This window comes from Lithobates pipiens, unplaced genomic scaffold (genome assembly GCF_037356315.1).
Source record: "Lithobates pipiens isolate NorthernLeopardFrog02 unplaced genomic scaffold, aLitPip1_a1.2 Scaffold_22, whole genome shotgun sequence".
Taxonomy (NCBI): Eukaryota; Metazoa; Chordata; class Amphibia; order Anura; family Ranidae; genus Lithobates; species Lithobates pipiens.
This window is the reverse complement of record NW_027507784.1, coordinates 300,489,778-300,501,977: the sequence shown is the minus strand read 5'-3', so window position 1 is coordinate 300,501,977 and position 12,200 is coordinate 300,489,778.

Below are 12,200 nucleotides of genomic sequence, written 5' to 3'. Positions count from 1 at the left end.
TGCTACTCTAAAACTTGACACTTTTCGGCAATATCAGCCATATCTGATTGCTTGCGAATCAAACATGATCAAAATAGTTGCCTGAAGCCAAGCAGTCTACTGCTTATGAGTTCAATCAACCAACTACAAGAGGAGCTCCAGTATCCTAGAAGGCTGCGGGGGGAGCCCCAACTTCCAGTTCAGAACGTTGCGGTGCATCTGAACAGGAGTGGGAGCTGGTACCTGTCAAGACCAGGTACCCGCTCCCCTCCAAAAAGTGTCAAATGTGGCAGTGGGGGGTTTATGCAATCAAGCAGAACTTCCCCTTTTGGGTGAAGTTATGCTTTAAGTGATCAACCCGGGCTATTCATTGAAACAAGGTATTGGAAAAAAATAAGCAAAACCAGAAAAATCTATGGCACTGTGGCAGTTTTGATCCTTTCTTCTGCAGTTGATCAAAATCTTTCATTTCCATGTTATATCACTTGGTGTCTTGTTTCCAGCCTGATCAAAAGTGATTGAAATTGCTGGGCCTGCTCATGGAGGCCAATTATTAAAGTAGCAGTAGGGCCTAAAGCCGGCCATAGATGGTTTGAATCTCAGCTGGTTCAGCAGGGACCATCCGAGATTTAAACCATCCATCGATCAACTTGGGTACAACCAGCATGCTGGATTTTTAGGATGCGTTTATTGCCAGCAGCTATAGCAGCTATAGCAACTAGCAATGATCACTGTGTTCTCCCAGCATGGATGGCCAGGAGAACACAATAGTTTAGCAGGAGGAATTCTAGCAATTTTCTTTTCTGCAACCATGGGTTGCAGGAAAGAAAATTGCACCATCTATGGCCTAAAGCCAAGCAGGCTATTGCTTAGGAGTTCAATGAACCACCTTAAAGGGGAACTCCAGGCAACTACTTGTTTGTTTCTCAATGAAATATCTGTGAAATTGCTGAAAAGTTGCCATGTGGCCATACTTTTAGGCCCCTTTCACACTTGTCCTGCAACTTGGGACTGCAAAGTCGCATGATAAGTTGTACCCCATGATTTTTAATAAGTACCATTCATATCTGTGCGACTTCAAAGTAGTCCCTGCACTACTTTGGCCCGACTTTGATGCAACTTGAGGTCCATAGACCTCAAGATTACGTGGCATTGCTTCAAGTCGCGGCAAAGTCACCTGACTTTCAGGTTGCATAAGTGTGAAAGGGGCCTTAGGGGGGGGAAAAAAAAAAAGCCAATTATAAAGCATTGCTGTGTTTTACAAAATACCCTCTGGTGCTTTGTGACTTGAAAGCAAGCGAATCTCAACTCGTTTTCATAAATGGGGGAGAAAAGTTCCAAGAAGAAAGGCCATTCCCATGACTGATCCAAGTCCTGCATTCTAAGCATTACTAGTAAAATACCAATGCAATGAGGAAAAAAACGCATTAGTGTGCAGGGGAGAATGTATGGTGATGTGCGCTCTCTGAATTACTCAGGACCCCTACTAATTAATCACTAGCATAATGGACCTACTTAAAATGTATAGCTCCAGCCTAATGAGGGTAATCACCAGAAAGAGTCCATGTAGCTTAGCCCACATGCTTAGTGTATTGATCCTAACTACAGAACTTGTTGTTAAGCCATTGATCAGCTGCCAGTTCTTGCCTTTATTAGGCCCCTTTCACATTGCCGGGACTTGAAAGTCACGCGATTATGCCGCGACTTGTGGCTGTGATTTCAGGGAATGCCTGAAAACTAGAGGTCTATGGACCTCAACTCGCATCAAAGTCAGACCAATGTAGTACAGGAGAAACAAAGGAGACTTTATATGAGGTATGTGCGGCAATAGAAAAGCAGTCAATATAAACAACACACAACGTTTATTGCTACATAATAATTAAAAAACATGTAAGAAAATGAATTCATAGGTATATAGAAAATTGGCAACAACAATAAATTATACATTGTATAATAAACATGTGACCGCTGCATTAAGATAATACATTGTAGGGTAAATATATAACAGCCATCCTAGCTGATACGGGCCACCTCAGAGTAGTGATGGACGAACTTCCGACGGGACATTTCGCGAACGCGGCCGATAGTTTGCGAACCGGAACGTTCGCGGCGGGCCCCATTGACTTCAATGGGAGGTGAACTTCGCAAACCTACAGGTCAAATTTGCAGCCACAAAATTAATTAATAGCTGTGCAAACATAGTCCCACCACATGGCCAATGACATAACACATGTATGAGGTGAATCTGGGATCGACAACTACAAGCATTCTTTTTTTATATGGGAAATTGTGACAATTCAGGACTGTGGAGCGCATGAAGGCAATGGAGGAGAGGGAAGGTCAGGGACCAGGGTAGGCAAAGAAGAGGGTGCAGGAGATGATCACCAGCAGTGTGACATACAGCAATGACACCTGCATCGTGATAGAGTTATCTGACACCAGCACCGTGATAGAGAGCATTGACATCAGCAGCGTGACATAAAGCACTAACACCAGCACCATGATATACAGCACTGACAGCAGCACCGTGATAGAGAGTACTGACATCAGCACCGTGATATACAGCACTGACACCTGCACCGTTAAGCAGCCCCAGGAGGAAGTCAGCATAGCACAGGGATGGTGGGAGCCCCTCATAATGAGCATAGCAGCGGCCGATAGTTCGCGAACCGGAACGTTCGCGGCGGGCCCCATTGACTTCAATGGGAGGTGAACTTCGCAAACCTACAGGTCAAATTTGCAGCCACAAAATTAATTAATAGCTGTGCAAACATAGTCCCACCACATGGCCAATGACATAACACATGTATGAGGTGAATCTGGGATCGACAACTACAAGCATTCTTTTTTTTATATGGGAAATTGTTGTGACAATTCAGGACTGTGGAGCGCATGAAGGCAATGGAGGAGAGGGAAGGTCAGGGACCAGGGTAGGCAAAGAAGAGGGTGCAGGAGATGATCACCAGCAGCGTGACATACAGCAATGACACCTGCATCGTGATAGAGTTATCTGACACCAGCACCGTGATAGAGAGCACTGACATCAGCAGCGTGACATAAAGCACTAACACCAGCACCGTGATATACAGCACTGACAGCAGCACCGTGATAGAGAGTACTGACATCAGCACCGTGTTATACAGCACTGACACCTGCACCGTTAAGCAGCCCCAGGAGGAAGTCAGCATAGCACAGGGATGGTGGGAGCCCCTCATAATGAGCATAGCACAGGGATGGTGGGAGCACCTCAAAATATGCACAGCAGAGGTACAGCCCCAGGAGGAAGTCAGCACAAGGATGGTGGGAGCCCCTCATAATATGCACAGCAGAGGTGCAGCCCAAGGAGGATGTCAGCACAGCACAGGGATGGTGGGAGCCCCTCATAATAAGCAGCCCCAGTAGAAATATGACGCCGCTCAACCTCTTCAAAGAGGAGGGTACGGGCATATAGTACGGTGTGCTTTTTTTGGACAAGGAAGTGAGCCAAATGAAGAAAGAAGGTCTTTGTGCTCGTTTAAAAAAATTGTTTATAGACATATACATGGTCTACTGGTCACGTGTTGAATTCCTCCGAGATCCATGCCTCATTCATTTTTACAAATGTGAGGTAGTTAACACTGTCGTGAGCTAGGCGAGTACGCTTATCGGTCACGATCCCCCCTGCTGCGCTGAACGTCCTTTCGGACAGGACACTGGGCGAGGGGCAAGCCAACAGTTCGATTGCAAATTGGGCAAGCTCTGGCCAGAGGTCAAGCCTGCCCACCCAGTAGTCCAGGGGTTCATCACTCCTCAGAGCGTCCACATCGGCCGTTAACCCGATGTAGTCGGACATCTGACGGTCTAGGCGTTCCCTGATGCTGGATCCGGATGACACCTGTCGATGGGTTGGCTGAAAGAATGACCTCATATCCGAAGTCACCAACACATCTTCAAACCGGCCTCTTCTTGCAGGCGCTGTTGGATTGGTACCCGCAACTCCTTCTCTGGGAGTGGGAATTGCTCCTCTGCCAGCGCACGCAAAGGCAGAATGCAGCATTTCTCAAAGCAAGGCCTGGAAGTGCTCCATTCTGCCAGCCCTCTGTGACGGCGGTAACATTTCCGCCATTCTGTGTTTGTACCGGGGGTCTAAGTACATTGCCACCCAGTACTGGTCCTTGACCCTTATGCTTTTTATACGGGGTCCCTATTAAAACACTGGAGCATGAAGGCCCCCATTTGCACTAAACTGGAAGCGGTGTGGTGGCCTGGCTCCTGCTCATCATCCAGGATAATGTCGTCCTCTTCATTCTCCTCTCCCCATCCACACACAACAACAGGGGTCCCAGAAAGGTTTAAAGCATGCTCTTCTTGCTCCTCCTCATCCGCCCCGGCACCATCCTCCTCTGACTCCTCTTCAGACTCCTGTTGTTGACTTGTCTCAGATAGAGTAGCCCCCCCTGGGAATTCATCCAGCATTGCGACTTCCTCATCTTCCCGCTCCTGCTCCTCCACAGCTTGATCAATGACACGACGCAATGCACGCTCCAAAAAGAAGGCATAGGGTACCATGTCACTGATGGCGCCATGGCTGCGACTGACCAGTTTGGTGATCTCCTCAAATGGGCGCAGAAGTCTGCATGCATCGCGCATGAGCAGCCACTGGCACGGTGAAAAAAAACCCAGCTCCCCAGAACCTGTTCTGCCGCAGAGTTCATACAGGTATACGTTAACTGCACGTTTCTGCTGGAGCAGCCTATCAAGCATATAGAAGGTTGAGTTCCATCGCGTCGGGCAATCGCAAATAAGACGTCTGACCGGCAGATTGTGTCGCCGCTGAATGTCAGCAAGGCGAGCCATGGCCGTGTAAGATCTTCTGAAATTGTCCGAGATTTTCCTGGCCTGCCGCAAGATGTCCTGGACCCCAGGGTATTTGACAAGGAATCGCTGCACGACCAAGTTTAAGACGTGTGCCATGCATGGCACGTGCGTGATTTTGCCCTGTTTCAATGCACTAAGCAGATTGGCACCGTTGTCACACACCACTTTACCAACTGTCAAATTGAGCGGTGTTAGCCACTGATCTGCCTGTGAACGCAAAGCTGAAAGGAGTGCCGGGCCAGTGTGGCTCTTGGCTTCCAGGCACAACAGACGCAGCACGGCATGGCAACGTCTCACCTGGCATGTCGAATAGGTTCTGGGGAGCTTGGGCGGCGCAGCGGAAGAGACGCTAGCAGCGGAAAAGGAGGAGTCAGCCGAGGAGGAGAGGGAGGAGGATGGAGGAGGAGGAGAAGAAGAGTCAGGCCTGCATGCAATCCGTGGCGGTAAAACCAAATCTACACGGGTTACATGCTTGACGGCCGTCAGAAGGTTCACCCAGTGGGCAGTAAAAGTGATATACCTTCCCTGCCTGTGTTTGCTAGACCACGTGTCTGTGGTCAGATGTATCTTGGCACCTACACTGTGTGCCAGAGATACATTCACTTGCCGCTGAACATGGCCATATAGCTCTGGGATGCCCTTCTCTGAGAAATACATTGTTCCAATGGCCACAAATTTGCGAAAGGGCTCCGAGTCCACCAGTTTATATGGCAGTAGTTGGCGGGCTATGAGTTCTGACAAGCCAGCCGTCAACCGTTGGGCAAGAGGGTTATCCGGCGTCATCATTTTTTTTACGCTCGAACATTAGGCCCACGGAAGCCTGCCTTTTTGCAGAAAAATGTGAGCTTGGCGTGATGGAAGGTGGAGTGGAGGACAATTGTGAGGAGAAGGAGAAGTAGAAGACGAGGCTGGACGGTGAGAGCCTGGAGTGTGGCTTTGTGTGTTCCGTTGCTCCCACTGGGCTCGGTGATGGCTGCTCATGTGCCTTCTTAAGGCGGTCGTCCCTAGGTGAGTGTTGGGCTTACCGCGACTAATGCGTTAACTGCAAAGATTTCAGATGGCAACGCTATTGTCAGCAGCGGACACGTTAAAAAAAAGCCCACACTGCGGAGCCATGTACCGGTGTCCTGGGAGCGCCAGATGTGACCGTACATGGTCGATGACTCGCTCCTGATACATTTGCAGTCTGCTTTGTCCCTCATGTGCAATGTAAGTTATTCCTGCTTCTCCTTCCTATCTGCTGGTCCATATCTCCCTCTGAACTCCCCTCCTCTTCCTCTCTTGTGGGCACCCACGTGACATCACTAGACACGTCATCATCGACGTCACCTTCCCCACCGCTATAAGTAGAGATCTCAGAGTAGGCAGCAACACCGGGGACCAACCTCCTCCTTGGGCTGATCTGGGTCGTCAGACTGCTGAGTAGCGGTTGTTGCTACCTCCTCTTCCTGATCCAATACCAAGAGTGGCTGCGCATCAGAAATGTCTTGATATGGATCGGAAAATAATTCCTGTGACTCAAACGGAAGGTATGTGGTGGTGGTGGTGGTGTTGGTGGTAGTGTCTTTGGGGGTGCACATAGCAGAGAGTGAAGAAGAGGGTGCAGATCGAGAGGATGAGGAGGGTGCAGAAGAGTAAGGCTGAGTGAGCCACACAACCAAGTCTGGTGCGTCCTTTAAAGTAATTGAACGCACCTTCTGCAACTTCCCACTTTGGCTCAAGCCTGTTGCTCCTGCCCTACCCCTACCACCCCTGCGGAAGGGCCTGTCTCTTCCTCTGCCTGTCATTTTTTAAATGACCCTGTGACAAAACTCTCAGTCCCTATACCGATGAAGGACTGCTGCAGTATAGGGCAGCGGTCAGCAGTAGTGCACCTCAACCCTATGTATTGTGGACCTATACCAGTCCTTATAGAATGGCAGACTGCACCTCACTCAACCCTATGTACTGTAGTACCCTATACCTTACCAGTCCTTATAAGGACCTTTGTGGAACAAGTAGGTTGTGTGTGACTGATTAGCAGACTGTACTTCAGTCCCTATACCGATGAAGGACTGCTGCAGTATAGGGCAGCGGTCAGCAGTAGTGCACCTCAATCCTATGTATTGTGGACCTATACCAGTCCTTATAGAATAGCAGACTGTACCTCACTCAACCCTATGTACTATAGCATCCTACACCAGGTTATTACCAGTCCTTATAAGGACATTTGTGGAACAAGTAAGTTGTGACTGATTAGCAGACTGTACGTCAGTCCCTATACAGATGAAGGACTGCTGCAGTATAGGGCAGCGGTCAGAAGTAGTGCACCTCAACCCTATGTATTGTGGACCTATACCAGTCCTTATAGAATGGCAGACTGTACCTCACTCAACCCTATGTACTGTAGTACCCTATACCTTACCAGTCCTTATAAGGACCTTTGTGGAACAAGTAGGTTGTGTGTGACTGATTAGCAGACTGTACGTCAGTCCCTATACCGATGAAGGACTGCTGCAGTATAGGGCAGCGGTCAGCAGTAGTGCACCTCAACCCTATGTATTGTGGACCTATACCAGTCCTTATAGAATGGCAAACTGCACCTCACTCAACCCTATGTACTGTAGTACCCTATACCTTACCAGTCCTTATAAGGACCTTTGTGGAACAAGTAGGTTGTGTGTGACTGATTAGCAGACTGTACTTCAGTTCCTATACCGATGAAGGACTGCTGCAGTATAGGGCAGCGGTCAGCAGTAGTGCACCTCAACCCTATGTATTATGGACCTATACCAGTCCTTATAGAATAGCAGACTGTACCTCACTCAACCCTATGTACTATAGCATCCTACACCAGGTTATTACCAGTCCTTATAAGGACATTTGTGGAACAAGTAAGTTGTGACTGATTAGCAGACTGTACGTCAGTCCCTATACCGATGAAGGACTGCTGCAGTATAGGGCAGCGGTCAGCAGTAGTGCACCTCAACCCTATGTATTGTGGACCTATACCAGTCCTTATAGAATAGCAGACTGTACCTCACTCAACCCTATGTACTATAGCACCCTACACCAGGTTAAAACCAGTTCTTATAGAATGGCAGACTGCACCTCACTCAACCCTATGTACTGTAGTACCCTATACCTTACCAGTCCTTATAAGGACCTTTGTGGAACAAGTAGGTTGTGACTGATTATCAGACTGTACGTCAGTCCCTATACCGATGAAGGACTGCTGCTGTATAGGGCAGCGGTCAGCAGTAGTGCACCGTCCTCAACCCTATGTATTGTGGACCTATACCAGTCCTTATAGAATAGCAGACTGTACCTCACTCAACCCTATGTACTATAGCACCCTACACCAGGTTATTACCTTACCAGTCCTTATAAGGACCTTTGTGGAACAAGTAGGTTGTGAATGATTAGCAGACTGCAGCAGAAGGGCAGCAGTCAAGTATAATATTCTTTCTATATTTGGAAGAAAGAATATTATACGTGTACAAGCCTATTACCATACCACTGATACCAGTCCTGAAAAGAACCTTTGTGGACCTAATATAGTAACAGCTACTGATTAAACTGACCCTCACTGCCTCACACACTGCTTCCTGCCTGTCCATATATAAACTGACAAAACAGAGGCTACTGGAACAATAACTGGAATAGCACTTTTGTGGACCTGATAGTAACAGCTAATGACTAAACTGACTGTCCCTACAGCAGACACCGTCGTGTCCCTTTCTCTAAACTGACAAAAGACACTCAGGCTGCTGCAACAATCAGTAGCACAGCAAACCTATATACACCTAACATCTATACCAGTCCTGAAAAGAACTTTTGTGTACCAAATAGCTAGCGATTTGGGTCACTGTAATCTCTCCCTGCTCCACACAGCAATCTCTCCCTATAGTGACAGAAGAAAGAATGTAAAATGGCTGCCGGATCGGGTCTATTTATAAGTTAGGGGGAATGTCCAAGTGTCCATGTGCTGTAATGTCTCAATTGGCTGTCCTGTACCCCATGATGGATGTGTCATCATAGGTCAAAGTTCTTTTACACAGAAAACACGGAAGTCCGCCGGGCGAACGGCGGCAATAGTCCGCCGATCGGGTGAATCACGAGCAGCCGAAATTCGCCGCGAAGCGACCGCCGGGCGAACCGTTCGGCCATCACTACCCTCAGAGACAGTATAAAGATAAAATTGGCCTAAACCATCCAATGAAGATGGGATAACGCACAGTGCACACTGCACATACCCATCTGTACCATGGCTTTTTGTGCAAGTATTGGAGGCTACACACATCACCTCTGGACATTTCCCTCCTGCAGAGGTTCCTTTTATGCTCTTGGTCCACTCCTTGGGTCCCGGTACCTCCGCTCCCGTGCCAGACGCCTTGAGCGGCACTTTTGTTGCAATCTCAACACTTCATATTTAGCTCATACAGTATCTTAGAAAAGTGAGTACACCCCTCACATTTTTGTAAATATTTTATTGTATCTTTTCATGTGACAACACTGAAGAAATGACACTTTGCTACAATAAAGTAGTGAGTTTACAGATGGTATAACAGTGTAAATTTGCTGTCCCCTCAAAATAACTCAACACAAAGCCATTAATGTCTAAACCACCGGCAACAAAAGTGAGTACACCCCTAAGTGAAAATGTCCAAATTGGGACCAATTAGCCCTTTTCCCTCCCCGGTGTCATGTGACTTGTTAGTGTTACAAGGTTTCAGGTGTGAATGGGGAGCAGGTGTGTTAAATTTGGTGTTATCGCTCTCACTCTCTCATACTGGTCACTGGAAGTTCAACATGGCAAAGAACTGTCGGAGGATCTGAAAAAAAGAATTGTTGCTCTACATAAAGATGGCCTAGGGCCTAGGCTATAAGAAGTTTGCCAAGACCCTGAAACTGAGCTGCAGGACGGTGGCCAAGACCATACAGCGGTTTTTACAGGACAGGTTCCACTCAGAACAGGCCTCGCCATGGTCAACCAAAGAAGTTGAGTGCACGTGCTCAGTGTCATATCCAGAGGTTGTCTTTGAGAAATAGACGTATGAATGCTGCCAGCATTGCTGCAGAGGTTGAAGGGGTGGGGGGTCAGCCTGTCAGTCCTCAGACCATACACCACACAATGCATCAAATTGGTCTGCATGGCTGTTGTCTCAGAAGGAAGCCTCGTCTAAAGATGATGCACAAGAAAGCCCGCAAACAGTTTGCTGAGGACAAACAGACTATGGACATGGACTACTGGAACCACATCCTGTGGTCTGATGAGACCAAGATAAACTTATTCGGCTCATATGTGCCAAGCGTGTGTGGCGACAACCAGCTGAGGAGTACAAAGACTAGTGTGTCTTGCCTATGGTTAAGCATGGTGGTGGGAGTGTCATGGTCTGGGGGCTGCATGAGTGCTCCCGACACTGGGAAGCTACAGTTCATTGAGGGAACCATGAAGGCCAACATGCACTGTGACATATTGAAGCAGAGCATGATCCCCTCCCTTCAGAGACTGGGCTGCAGGGCAGTATTTCAAAATGATAACAACCCCAAACACACCTCCAAGACGACTACTGCCTTGCTAAAGAAACTGAGGGTAAAAGGTGATGGACTGGCCAAGCATTTCTCCAGACCTAAACCCTATTGAGCATCTGTGGGGCATCCTCAAATGGAAGGTGGAGGTGCGCAAAGTCTCTAATATCAACCAGCTCCGTTATGTCATCATGGAGGAGTGGAAGAGAACTCCAGTGGCAACCTGTGAAGCTCTGGTGAACTCCATGCCCATGAGGGTTAAGGCAGTGTTGGAAAATAATGGTGGCCGCACACAATATTGACACTTTGGGCCCAATTTGGACATTTTCACTTAGGGGTGTTCTCACTTTTTTTGCCAGCGGTTTAGACATTAATGGCTGCGTGTTGAGTTATTTTAAGGGGACAGCAAATTTACACTGTTATGCAAGCTCTACACTCACTACTTTACATTGTAGAAAAGTGTCATTTCTTCAGTGTTGTCAAATGAAAAGATATAATAAAATATTTACAAAAATGTGAGGGGTGTACTTACTTTTGTGAGATACTGTATATATTTAAAGCATTTGCCCCTGACGAGTGGAATAAATCCACAAAACGCGTAGGGCTTATTGGATGCATCTCGTCTTCATTGGATGGTTTAGACCAGTTTTAGATTTACAGATTTTATCTTTATACTGTCTCTGAGGCGGTCCGTGTCAGCTAGGATGGCTGTTACATATTTACCCTACAATGTATTATCTTGATGCAACGGTCATATGTTTATTAACCACTTGCCGACCGCTGCACGCCGATATACGTTGGAACAATGGCAGTGATGGGCAAATGGGCATACCTGTATGTCCCCTTTAATTGGTGGGGCTAGTAGGCATGCACCCGCCATGTACAGCGTGACTGTGCCCACAGGTCCTGCGATCGTGTCACGGAGCCGCAGCACGGGGAGATGCCTATGTAAATAAGGCATTTCCCCATTCTGCCTAGTGACATGACAGGGATGTACTGCTCCCTGTCATCGGGAGCAGTGATCGCTGTCATGTCAGTGGTAGCCTCTCCCCCCACAGTTAGAATTACTCCCTAGGTCATACTTAACCCCTATATCGCCCCCTAGTGTTTAACCCCAAAATCGCAAATCGCCGAGCATCGAGCATTACTAATAAAAGAAAATAAATAATAAAAATGCCATAAATCTATCCCCTATTAGTTAGACGCAATAACTTTTGCACAAACCAATCAATATACGCTTATTGCGATTTTTTTTTTTTTTTACCCAAAATATGTAGAAGAATACATATCGGCCTAAACTGAGGAAAAAATGTGTTTTATATATTTTTGGGGGATATTTATTATAGCAAAAAGTAAAAAATATTGCTTTTTATTTTTCAAAAGTATCGCTTTTTTTGTTTATAGCGCAAAAAATAAAAAAATAAAAATCGCAGAGATGATCAAATACCACCAAAAGAAAGCTCTATTGTGGGGAAAAAGAGAGGACGTCAATTTTGTTTTGGTGTAACATCGCACAACCGCGCAATTGTCAGTTAAAACAATGCAGTGCCGAATCGCAAAAAAGTGCTCTGGTCAGGAAGGAGGTAAAATCTTCTGGGGCTGAAGCGGTTATACAATGTATCATTTATTGTTGTTGCCAATTTTCTACATACTATGTTTGTTACATGTTGTCATTATGGACACAAACCTATGAATGATTTTTCTTACATGTTATGCAATTATTATGTAGCAAGAAACATGTGTTTTTTATATTGACTGCTTTTCTGTTGCCGCACATACCTCATATAAAGTCCCATCTTAGTTTTCCCTCGTTTCTCCTGTACTACTTTGGTCTGACTTTGATGCGAGTTGAG